The following is an 8,009-nucleotide window of genomic DNA, read 5'->3' as shown; positions in this document are numbered from 1 at the left end:
TGCTTCCCTAACTAATGCAGTCTCAGGTCCCGCGCAATTGGATTGGAGCAGAAGCTGTGCTCCACTCACCAGAAGTCTTAGGATCCTGTGGTGGGTGTTGTGGGTAGCTGGAGTGTCAGCAGACCCTGCGCCCCAGCTGCCCTATACCTATGTGGCCGGAGTTGTGAGTCCCTCCATATGTACTCTTTGTTTGGTGGTTCAGTCCCCAGAAGCTCTGGGGGGTCTGGCCTTATGACACTGTTGCTGCCTTTGTGGGGCTGCAAACCCCCTCAGCCTCCTTTCAGTCCCTTCTACTCTATCAGGGACCCAGTGCTCAGTTCAATGATTGGCGGTGAGCATCCTCCTCTGTTATTTGTCAGGCTCTGGCAGAGCCTCTCAGGAGCCATATTAGGCACACTTCAGCAAGCACTTTCCTGCATTCACAATACTGTCCGGGATTTGGTGACTGTATTTGAGATGGCTAATATCCACTTATCAGTGAGTCATACCATGTGTGTTCTTTTGTGACTGAGTTACCCCACTCAGGATGATATTTTCAAGTTCTACCCCTTTGCTTGCAAATTTCATGAAGCCATTGTTTTTTAATAGCTGAGTAATATTCCATTGTGTAAACATACCACATATTCTGTATCTATTCCTCTGCTGAGAGACACCTGGGATCTTTCCAGCTTCTGGCTATTATAAAGCTGCTATGAACATAGTGGAGTATGTGTCCTTATTACATGTTGGAACATCTTCTGGGTATAAATATGCCCAGGAGTGGTATAGCTGGGTCCTCAGGTAGTAGTACTATGTTCAATTTTCTGAAGAACCATAAGACTGATTTCCAGAGTGGTTATACCAGCTTACAATCCCACCAGCAATGAAGGAGTGTTCCTCTTTCTCCACATCCTTGCCAGCATCTACTGTCACCTGAATTTTTGATCTTAGCCATTCTGATTGGTGTGAGGTAGGATCTCAGGGTTGTTTTGATTTGCATTTCCCTGATGACTAAGGGTGTTGAACTTTTTTTTTTTAGATGCTTCTCAGCCATTCGAGTTTCCTCAGTTGAGAATTCTCTCTTTAGCTCTGTACCCATTTTTCAAATTGGGGTATTTGGATTGTTAGTGTCTAATTTCTTAAATTCTTCATATGTTTTGATTATTAGCCTTCTGCCAAATATAAGGTTGGTGAAGAACTTTCCCTCATCATTTTGTCATAATGATAGTGTTAGTTGATTTACAGAAGATTTTCAGTTTCATGAGGTCCCATTTCTTGACCTTAATGCCTGAGCCATTGGTATTCTGTTCAGGAAGTTGTCTCCTGTACCTATGAGTTCAAGGCTATTCCCAACTTGCTGTTTTGTTAGATTAAGTGTGTCTGGTCTTATGTAGATGTCTTTGTTCCATTTGGACATGAATTTTGTGCAGGGTGATAAATATTGGTATATTTGCATTCTTCTACATGCAGACATTCAGTTAGACCAGCACCATTTCTTGAAGATATTCTCCCTTTTCATTGTATGATTTTAGCTTTTTTGTTAAAAATCAAGTGTCTATAGAGGTAGGGGTTTATTTCTGAATTTTTATTACTGTTTCTCTGTAGTACAGCTTGAAGTCAGTGACAGTGATTATCTGCACAAGTTCTTTCATTGTTAGGATTGTTTTAGCTATCCTGAGAAGTTGAGAGTTGTCCTTCCCAGATCCGTGAAGAACTGCAGTTGAAGTTTGACTGGGATTGCGTTGAATCTGTAGATTTCTTTTGGTAAGATGGTCATTTTCACTATGTTAATCCATGAGCAAGGGAGATCTTTCTGCCTTTTGATAACTTCCTCAGTTTTTTTCTTCAGAGACTTGAAGTTCTTGTCATACAGATCTTTCACTTGCTTGGTTTGGTACACCACATATTTTATATTATTCATGGCTATTGTAAGGGGTGATACTTCCCTAATTTCTTGGCACATTTATCATTTGTATAAAGGAGGACTACCGATTTCTTTGAGTTAATTTGGTATCCAGTCCCTTTGCTGAAGCTGTTTATCAGTTCTAGGGATTCTCTGGTAGAATTTTTGGGGTCTCTTATGTATACAATCATATCATCCTCAAATAGCAACACCCTGACATCTTCCTTTCCAACTTATATCCTTTTGATCTCCGTTAGGTGTCTAATTGCTCCAGCTAGAAAAACAAGTAGTATATTGAATAGATAAGGAGAGAGATGTCAGCCTTGTTTGTCCCTAATTTCAGTGAAATTGCTTCAAGTTTCTCTCCATTTAGGTAGATGTTGGCTTTTGGCTTGCTTTATATTGTTTTGATTATGTTTAGGTATATTTCCCATATACATGATTTCTCTAATACTTAAAACATAAAGAGGTTTTGGATTTTCTCAAAGGATTTTTCAGCATCTAATGAAATGATCATGTGAATTTTTTTCAGTTTGTTTATATGGTGGATTATATTGTTTGGTTTTCATATATTGAATCATCCCTGTATCCTTGGAATGAAGCCTACTTGATCATTGGAAATGATATTTTTGATGTGTTCCTGAATTCAGTTTGCAAGTATTTTATTGAATATTTTTGCCTCAATATTCTTAAGGGAAAACTGTCTGAAGTCCTCTTTCTTTGTTGAGTCTTTGTTTAGTTTAGGTATCAGGGTGACTGTGGCTCCATAGCTAACTTGTAATAGTTGAATGGTAGGGATGTTTTCTATACCTAATTCAAGGAGGAACATTGGATTACTTTCATTATATAAACACTGTGCTTAAGTATTTTAAGCACTGTGCTTTAAAGACTAAATATTTATATACTTATGGTAACATAGATGGAGTAGGCGCAGAAACCTATCTGTCTGTGGGTCTTAAATTCTGACTCGAGAAGCCTTGGCACCAATCATTGAATGAATAATTAAAATATATAAACATCAAACTATTATGCACATAAAACATACTCAGCAAATGCTTATAAACAGTTCATTTGTCATTAACAATTGATTTTCTTGGTAGTTCTAGAGAGTGAACATAGGGTCTCTCTCATATGTGCTAGGCAGATGGTCCTCCACTACTGAGCTGCAGCCCACCTTTAAAAAAGGTTTTAGTTTAAGACAGCACCTCACTAAGTGGCTGGCAGACTTTGAATTTGTAATTTCCCTGTTTCCATCTCTCAGTGGCTGAGATTACAACCTGTATCACCATGCCAGGTTGCACTTTTTATCGGAGCTCATCCCATGGATTTCTAAAGAGCAGTATTTGGTCATTGGGAGTACCGAAGAGGCTGGATCTAGTCTGCTTTCCTGTTTATAGGTATGTGTGGGTCCATATCAACTTAGAACAAGCAGAACTATCTGTATTTTAGTTGCTCATTATATTCATGATTTTAGAAAGTACTCAGACCTTTCAGAGCTCATTTCATAGAACTCAGAGAATGAAAATATATATGAACCTTCTAGTATGCCCTGGTGAATTGACTCAATCAAGATGCTTCTCTCAATGTTTTCCCAATAGGCATTTTTTTTAAGTGTGAAGAAGTTCAAGCATATTGAACCCAAATTCAAGTTATAGATTCCCTAAAGGGAAGCATCATAAAAACAACCAATCCATTTATCTTCAAACTTCTAAACTTGTTTTCAGCCATTGCTCTGTAAGAATATTGTGTGCAGTGCCCGAGTCTCCTTGTGGTATTTGTTTTCCATTAACTTCCCATTGATTTCCAGTTATGTGTACACAGTGCTGCAGGAACATAAACCACGAGCACCAGACTTGGAAGTTCTGGTGAGAACCTACTACAATGTGAATATTATTTGTGGTCTCTTTTAAAAACTGTACTTAAGGGGAGTTGGGACAAGTAGGGTCAAGTCTGAGTAATAACGTGTATAAATTATAGTGAGAATGTCTTTGGAAGCTTGGGCTGTTCAAATAGGAACAACAAGTCGGAGTAAATAGAGATGAGGTTTTGAAAATATGACACTACAGAAGAAGGTAAAACAAAATGTAAATCTTGAAAAGGAAATGTATCAAAAGATAGGAAAAGCAATGTCTAGGGGTGAGGAAGAAATACACAATGAACTGATACAGCACCTAAAGTGGACACAAGTGAAATTTTGCAAGCTAATTTTAACATAGCATGATGAACACTGCCTCTCACATTTAAAGACATTCAGATTTTTATTGTCTTGCTTTACACTCTCAGCAGCCACATGTGGAAGCCAGAAAGACTTGGAAAAACACTAGGCAAAGATACTCAATCTCACTAACTGCAGTAATCACCTGGGCTTCTGTATATGGGGGACTGTTTTTATTATGTCAGTTGAGGTGGGGCGATCCAATACATTGATTCAATACATCATCATGGATGGTACGATTCCCTAGGAAGGAATCTTGGACTGTACAGGGGTAGAGAAAGCTAGTTGAGCATTACTATGTACGCATTCATTCATGTGTTGTGACTTGTTGCTTCAAGTTATGGTACTCTGATTTCCCCAATATGATGGAACTTTCTTTCTTCAGTTCCTTTAGCCAGAAAGGATACTAAGGCATTAGGAGTTGTGACAGCTAGCAGAAATAGGATTATTTTAAAGGTGGCTTATGGTAACTGGGTTGTCTAAGAGACAATTGGATTGTGTGGCTAGGGCGCAATGGTAAAATGACAGCTGTGCATGCCTAACTTGTGAAGCTCGAGAGAGCAAGGAAACAAGTATAGCAAGATTTCTTTATGGTATAACTTCATTTTGGACAGTTTGTGACAGTAAGATTTCTTTGTGTTGCAGTCTCATTTTGAACAGTTTCTGACTATAATTGCACTGAGCTAAAACTGTAGCTGAGGACTTCTTTGTTTTGTTTTCTGCATCAAATCTAATAGCATGTAATTTTTTAGAACTCAATATTGTATTCTATGTTCATGTAATATATTTGGAAACTGAACAAAGCTATAGATATAAAAAAGTCTTGTCACCACCACACAACTCCTAAACCTGATAAACAACTTCAGTGCAGTAGCTGGATATAAAATGAACTCAAACAAATCAGTGGCCTTTCTCTACACAAAGTATAAACAGGCTGAGAAAGAAACTAGGGAAACAACACCCTTCACAATAGTCACAAATAATATAAAATACCTTGGTGTGACTCTAAGGAAGTGAAAGATCTGTATGATAAGAACTTCAAGTCTTTGAAGAAAGAAACTGAAGATCTCAGATGATGGAAAGATCTTTGATGCTCATGGATTGGCAGGATTAATATAGTAAAAATGGCCATCTTGCCGAAAGCAATCTACAGATTCATTGCAATCCCCATTAAATTCCATCTCAATTCTTCATAGAGTTAGAAAGAACAATTTGCAAATTCATTTGGAATAACAAAAAACCTAGCATAGTAAAAACTATTCTCAACAATAAAAGAACTTCTGGTGGAATTACCATCCCTGACTTCAAGCTGTACTACAGAGCAATTGTGATTAAAAACTACGTGGTAGTAGTACAGTGACAGGCAGGTAGATCAATGCAACAGAATTGAAGACCTAGAAATGAACACACACAACTATGGTCACTTGATCTTTGACAAAGGAGCTAAAAAAGACAGCATTTTCAACAAATGGGGCTGGCTCATCTGGTAGCTATCATGTAGAAGAATGCAAATTGATCCATTCTTATCTCCCTGTACAGAACTCAAGTCTAAGTAGATCGAGGTCTTCCACATAAAACCAGAGACACTGAAACTTATAGAGGAGAAAGTGTGGAAGAGCCTCAAAGATATGGGCACAGGGGAAAAATTCCTGAACAGAACAGCAATGGCTTGTGCTGTAAGATGAAAAATCCATGAGTGGGACCTCATAAAATTGCGAAGTTTCTGTAAGGGAAAGCACAATGTCAATAAGACAAAAAGGGCACCAACAGATTGGGAAAAGATCTATACCAATCCTAAATCTGATTGAGGGCTAAAATCCAATATATATAAAGAACTCAAGAAATTGGATTCCAGAAAATCAAATAACCCTATTAAAAATAGGGTACAGATCTAAACAAAGAATTCTCAACTGAGGAATGCCAATTGGCTGAGAAGCACCTGAAAAAATGTTCAACATCCTTAATCATCAGGGAAATGCAAATCAAAACAACCCTGAGATTCCAGCTCACACCAGTCAGAATGTCTAAGATCAAAAATTCAGGTGACAGAAGATGCTGGCAAGGATGTGGAGAAAGAGAAACACTCCTTCATTGGTGGTGGGATTGCAAGCTGGTACAACTACTCTGGAAATCAGTCTTATGGTTCCTCAGAAAATTGAATATAGTACTACTAGAAAATCCAGCAATACCACTCCTGGGCATATACCCAGAAGATGTTCCAACTTTTAATAAGGACACATGCTGCACAATGTTCATAGCAGCTTTATTTATAATAGCCAGAAGCTGGAAAGAACCCAGATGTTCCTCAACGGAGGAAAGGATACAGAAAATGTATCCTTTACACAATGGAGTACTACTCAGCAATTAAAAACAATGAATTTATGAAATTCTTAGGCAAATAGATGGATCTGGAGGATATCATCCCGAATGAGGTAACCAAATCAGAAAAAAAAACCACACATGATATGCACTTAATAATAAGTGGATATTAGCTCAGATACTTAGAATACCCAAGATACAACTTGCAAAACTCATAAAACTCAAGAAGAAGGAAGACCAAAGTGTGGATAATTCATTCCTTCTTAAAAGGGGGAGCAAAATACCCATGGAAGGAGTTACAGAGACAAATTTCAGAGCTGAGACTGAAGGATGTACTATCCAGAGACTGCCCCACCCGGGGATCCATCCCATAAACAACCACCAAACCCAGACACTATTGCATATACCAACAAGATTTTGCTGACATGACCCTGATATAGCTGTCTCCTGTGAGGCTATGCCCGGGCCTGGAAATACAGATGTGGATGCTCACAGTCATCTATTGCATGGAACACAGGGTCCCCAATGGTGGAGTTAGAGAAAGTACCCAAGGAGCTGAAGGAGTCTGTAGCCTTATAGGAGGAACAACAATATGAACTAACCATTACCCCCAGAGCTCGTGTCTCTAGCTGCATATGTAACAGAGGATGGCCTAGTAGGCCATCAATGGGAGGACAGGCCCTTGGTCATGTGAAGATTTCTTTTTTTTTCTTTTTTTTTCAAAAAATTTATTAGATATTTTCTTCATTTCCATTTCAAATACTATCCCAAAAGTCCGCTATACCCTCCCCCCACTCTGCTTCCCTACACACTCACTCCCACTTCTTGGCCCTGGTGTTCTCCTGTATTGGGGCATATAAAGTTTGCAAGACCAAGGGGCCTCTCTTCCAAATGATGGCCGACTAGACCATCTTCTGCTACATATGCAGCTAGAGACACGAGCTCTGGGGGTACTGGTTAGTTCATATTGTTGTTTCATCTATAGGGTTGCAGACCCCTTCAGCTCCTGGGTACTTTCTCTAGGTCCCCCATTGGGATGCCCTGTGTTCCATCCAGTAGATGATTGTGGGCATCCACTTCTATATTTGCCAGGCACTGGCATGGCCTCACAAGAGACTGTCTCATCTGAAGATTTCTATGCCCCAGTATAGGGGAATAGCAGGGCCAGGAAGTGGGAGTGGGTTGGTTGGGGAGCAGGGGGAGGTGGAAGTTTAGGGGATTTTTGGAGAGAAAACTAGGAAAGTAGATAGCATTTGAAATGTAAATGAAGAAAGCATCTAATAAAAAAAAAAAAAGAAAGAAAACTAGTGATCAAGGCCCTAAGGAGTTGTTTTCTTAGATGAATCTTTAATGAGATCAAAGTCTTTACAGTTGATAGTTGTTTGGTTTCAAACCCCATGATAAGGGACTTAGGTGCATATTTTACACACCAAAGCAGACCTAGCCTCCAGGTNCTCCCAGCATCCCTCAGTCAGTACCTGGGAGACCCTGTGCCCAAGCCTGAACTTTCTAGCCCAAAGGCTGGGCTACCCTTCCCCAGAGGCTCTCTCTTGTCTATATAATCCAGAGATTTTGGTTTCTCCTCTCTTTCTT

Source organism: Mus caroli, chromosome 10 (assembly GCF_900094665.2).
Source record: "Mus caroli chromosome 10, CAROLI_EIJ_v1.1, whole genome shotgun sequence".
Taxonomy (NCBI): domain Eukaryota; kingdom Metazoa; phylum Chordata; class Mammalia; order Rodentia; family Muridae; genus Mus; species Mus caroli.
Note: the sequence above shows the minus strand (reverse complement) of the source record.